Source organism: Eriocheir sinensis, chromosome 52, assembly GCF_024679095.1.
Source record: "Eriocheir sinensis breed Jianghai 21 chromosome 52, ASM2467909v1, whole genome shotgun sequence".
Taxonomy (NCBI): domain Eukaryota; kingdom Metazoa; phylum Arthropoda; class Malacostraca; order Decapoda; family Varunidae; genus Eriocheir; species Eriocheir sinensis.
This window is the reverse complement of record NC_066560.1, coordinates 5,266,505-5,271,504: the sequence shown is the minus strand read 5'-3', so window position 1 is coordinate 5,271,504 and position 5,000 is coordinate 5,266,505.

The window sequence follows — 5,000 nt, the reverse complement described above, 5'->3', positions numbered from 1 at the left end:
TGGCTCCCCCCCCACCTTCATACCCATCTCTCTCTCTCTCTCTCTCTCTCTCTCTCGCTGTCTCTCTCTCTCTCTCTCTCTCTCTCTCTCTCTCTTCACAGTCATGCAACTCCGTGTTCCCTCGATACCGAAGTTTGCTCTCAAGCTTAGCCATTTTAAAGCTATTTCTCTCTCTCTCTCTCTCTCTCTCTCTCTCTCTCTCTCTCTCTCTCTCTCTCTCTCTCTCTCTCTCTCTCTCTCTCTCTCTCTCTCTCTCTCTCTCTCTCTCTCTCTCTCTCTCTCTCTCTCTCTCTCTCTCTCTCTCTCTCTCTCTCTCTCTCTCTCTCTCTCTCTCTCTCGTAAATGACATTCCTTTCGCCTCATATCCTGTGTCATCATCATCATCATCATTATCGTCATCATTATCAACCTTTCGTAGTCCACTTCAGAACAAAGGCCTTTCCTAACGTCTTCCAATTGTAATGCTCATATACTCATCCCTCTCTGTCCATTGCTCTTCTCTTCCTTCGTTTCTCTGTCTGGTTCTCTGTTTGCCCTTCCTCTCCTTCGTTCCTTCTTTCCCTCGTCCCTTCCTTCCTTTCTCTTCATATCTTCCTATACACTTTCCTGGTTGCCACTCTGATACTTTGGTTGTCAGTGTTTTGTGTTATCATTTCTACGCATGCTGTGATCTGTCCAAGTCTTTATGTGTGTTTGTTTGTTTGCGTCGGTAGGATATCTTTCGCCTTTAGTCTCAGTTCTAGTCTTCGTGATGGTTGCTGCCTCTCCCTCTTTGTTTCTGTCTATTCATTTATCTGTTTATTTGTTTACCTAAGTATATATTTCCTTTCTTTCGCTCTATCTATCTTTATTACCCTTCTACCTTCCTTTTCTCCAATCTTTCTTTCTTCTCTTCTTCGTTCCTTCCTTTCTTGCTCCCTTCCTTCCTGCATTCCATCCATCCATGCATTCCTTTCTTCCTTCCTTTTCTCCTAACTCTTCCTTCTGTCCTTCCTTCCTTTCTCGCTCCCTTCCTTCCTGCCTTCCATCCATCCATGCGTTCCCTTCTTCCTTCCTTCTCTCCTTCCTTCCTTCCTTTCTCGCGCCCTTCCTTCCATTCTTGCATCCTTCCATCCTTCCTCCCTCCCTTCCATCCCTCCTTTAATACCTTCACCATCAACATCACATCCAATACCAACACCTGCATGTCATTAGCGTACCTCCGCCCGAGCCGCAGGTGAGATACTGTTACCTGGAGCAGCGGCGAAGGTTCATAATGGGAAGGAGTCGGTTTTCGTATTAGTAAACAAGACTTGGGGCTGAGAGAGAGAGAGAGAGAGAGAGAGAGAGAGAGAGAGAGAGAGAGAGAGAGAGAGAGAGAGAGAGAGCAGGGGGGGGTGAGGAATTGTTTCATAAGGGCCTCATACCGGGCCAAGGATTAGGATAAGTGCGTAGAGTAGGAGGAGGAGGAAGAGGAAGAGAAAAGGATGTTGATGTTATGAATGAAAATATGCAGAGAAATGAATGTTAAGTGTAGGAGTAGTAGGAGTAGTAGTAGATGTAGTAGTAGTAGTAGTAGTAGTGATAGTAGTAGTTATTAATTTTCCGGGTAATGTCTTGTCAAGTACGTCCATTAACTTGTTATGTGTAAAAACTCCATTAACCTTATTACTCTCTCTCTCTCTCTCTCTCTCTCTCTCTCTCTCTCTCTCTCTCTCTCTCTCTCTCTCTCTCTCTCTCTCTCTCTCTCTCTCTCTCTCTCTCTCTCTCTCTCTCTCTCTCTCTCTCTCTCGTAAAGGGATGTAGTTATTTTGCTTTTGATGTTTGTAATGAGACTTAATAGTGCAGAGAGAGAGAGAGAGAGAGACCTGCGTATCTACTCCTCACATATCTACCAGGCTGCCTAATTACCCACTCTGACATTTTATTTTATTTGCATTATTTTCTCCTTTAAATAATGTTCACTTTGATTTCTGAACAATTTATTTTCTTATACCAGATTTTAACGTTGTGTGAGTGTATTTTTTTGTGGTCCTTATCTATCTGTCTATCTATCTTTGTGTCTATATGTGTCCCTCTATCGTAGTATGTCACCCACGCCTTTCTATTTATCTATATATCTGTCTTTATTTATCTATCTTTGTCTACTTGTTCTTTTATCATAGCATATCCTCCTTACCTATCTATCTATCTATCTTTTTTATCTATTTATCCATCCATATATCTGTCCCTCTACCCTTAGCATGTCATCCACGCCTATATCTATCTATCCACAGCTCTCTTTATATAGGCCTATTTATCTATCTATCCATCCATCTATGTCTAACCCTCTACCGGAACATGTCCACGCCTCGTCTTCCTCGCTATCTGACTGACGGGCGGTGTGTTGGTGTGCTTGGCTGACGGGCGGTGTGTTGGTGTGCTTGGCTGACTGGCGGTGTGTTGGTGTGCTTGGCTGACGGGCGGTGTGTTGGTGTGCTTGGCTGGCGGTGTGTTGGTGTGCTTGGCTGACGGGCGGTGTGTTGGTGTGCTTGGCTGACGGGCGGTGTGTTGGTGTGCTTGGCTGACGGGCGGTGTGTTGGTGTGCTTGGCTGGCGGTGTGTTGGTGTGCTTGACTGACGGGCGGTGTGTTGGTGTGCTTGGCTGACGGGCGGTGTGTTGGTGTGCTTGGCTGACGGGCGGTGTGTTGGTGTGACTGACTGGCGGTGTGTTGGTGTGACTGACTGACTGGCGGTGTGTTGGTGTGCTTGGCTGGCGGTGTGTTGGTGTGACTGACTGGCGGTGTGTTGGTGTGACTGACGGGCGGTGTGTTGGTGTGACTGACTGGCGGTGTGTTGGTGTGACTGACGGGCGGTGTGTTGGTGTGACTGACTGGCGGTGTGTTGGTGTGCTTGGCTGGCGGTGTGTTGGTGTGACTGACGGGCGGTGTGTTGGTGTGCTTGGCTGGCGGTGTGTTGGTGTGACTGACGGGCGGTGTGTTGGTGTGCTTGGCTGGCGGTGTGTTGGTGTGACTGACGGGCGGTGTGTTGGTGTGACTGACGGGCGGTGTGTTGGTGTGCTTGGCTGGCGGTGTGTTGGTGTGACTGTGTTGGTGTGACTGACGGGCGGTGTGTTGGTGTGACTGACGGGCGGTGTGTTGGTGTGCTTGGCTGGCGGTGTGTTGGTGTGACTGACTGGCGGTGTGTTGGTGTGACTGACTGGCGGTGTGTTGGTGTGACTGACTGGCGGTGTGTTGGTGTGCTTGGCTGACGGTGTGTTGGTGTGCTTGACTGGCGGTGTGTTGGTGTGGCTGACGGTGTGTTGGTGTGCTTGACTGGCGGTGTGTTGGTGTGCTTGGCTGACGGTGTGTTGGTGTGACTGACGGGCGGTGTGTTGGTGTGCTTGGCTGACGGTGTGTTGGTGTGACTGACTGGCGGTGTGTTGGTGTGCTTGGCTGACGGTGTGTTGGTGTGCTTGACTGGCGGTGTGTTGGTGTGCTTGGCTGACGGTGTGTTGGTGTGCTTGACTGGCGGTGTGTTGGTGTGCTTGGCTGACGGTGTGTTGGTGTGACTGACTGGCGGTGTGTTGGTGTGACTGACTGGCGGTGTGTTGGTGTGCTTGGCTGACGGTGTGTTGGTGTGCTTGGCTGACGGTGTGTTGGTGTGCTTGACTGGCGGTGTGTTGGTGTGACTGACTGACGGGCGGTGTGTTGGTGTGACTGACTGACTGGCGGTGTGTTGGTGTGACTGACTGGCGGTGTGTTGGTGTGACTGACTGGCGGTGTGTTGGTGTGACTGACGGGCGGTGTGTTGGTGTGCTTGGCTGACGGTGTGTTGGTGTGACTGACTGGCGGTGTGTTGGTGTGACTGACTGGCGGTGTGTTGGTGTGCTTGCCTGTCGGTGTGTTGGTGTGCTTGGCTGACGGTGTGTTGGTGTGACTGACTGGCGGTGTGTTGGTGTGCTTGGCTGACGGTGTGTTGGTGTGCTTGACTGGCGGTGTGTTGGTGTGACTGACTGGCGGTGTGTTGGTGTGACTGACTGGCGGTGTGTTGGTGTGACTGACTGGCGGTGTGTTGGTGTGACTGACTGGCGGTGTGTTGGTGTGACTGACTGGCGGTGTGTTGGTGTGCTTGACTGGCGGTGTGTTGGTGTGACTGACTGGCGGTGTGTTGGTGTGACTGACGGGCGGTGTGTTGGTGTGACTGACTGACGGGCGGTGTGTTGGTGTGCTTGGCTGACGGTGTGTTGGTGTGCTTGGCTGACGGGCGGTGTGTTGGTGTGCTTGGCTGACGGTGTGTTGGTGTGCTTGGCTGACGGGCTGTGGCGCAGGAGGAGGAAGTAATGATTTTGGCAGCCACTCGAGCATTGGGGAGTGTCGGGAGTAATGGCTCGGTTCTGTTTTTGCGTTCTTTTTTATTTTCTTTATTTTCGTTTGTTTTACTTACTTGTTTAGCTTTCGGGCTCTTACTTTGGTTTGTGGTGGTGATGGTTGTGTTGTTTTTGCTATTGTTATTGTTGTTGATGTTGTTATTATTCCTTTTCTGTTTTCTTCATATTACTTTCTCTTCTTTTTAGTGTTTGTGTGTTATGTTTTCTTCTTTGTCTTTTTAATATTTTTTTCTCCTTTTCATTGTCACTTTTTTTCTCCTTTTGCTTCGTATCTTTTTCCTCTTCTCCCTCTTTTTCTTCATATTTCTCTTCTTTTTTTTTTCTTTTCCCTCTTCTAGTTGTCCTTCAGAGTAGAGTTGAGAATAAACTTTACTGGAAAATAAACTCGTATTATTATTATATTTTTCTTGTATGCGTAGCCACGACAGGAAAGTTCCACTCTGCATTCCTGTTACACACACACACACACACACACACACACACACACACACACACACACACACACAAACACACCCACACTGTCCTTGCAACATTCCGTGATTCCCTCATTCATGTGTTCGTGTTTATGTATGCGTGTGTGTGTGTGTGTGTGTGTGTGTGTGTGTGTGTGTGTGTGTGTGTGTGTGTGTGTGTGTGTGTGTGTGTGTGTGTGT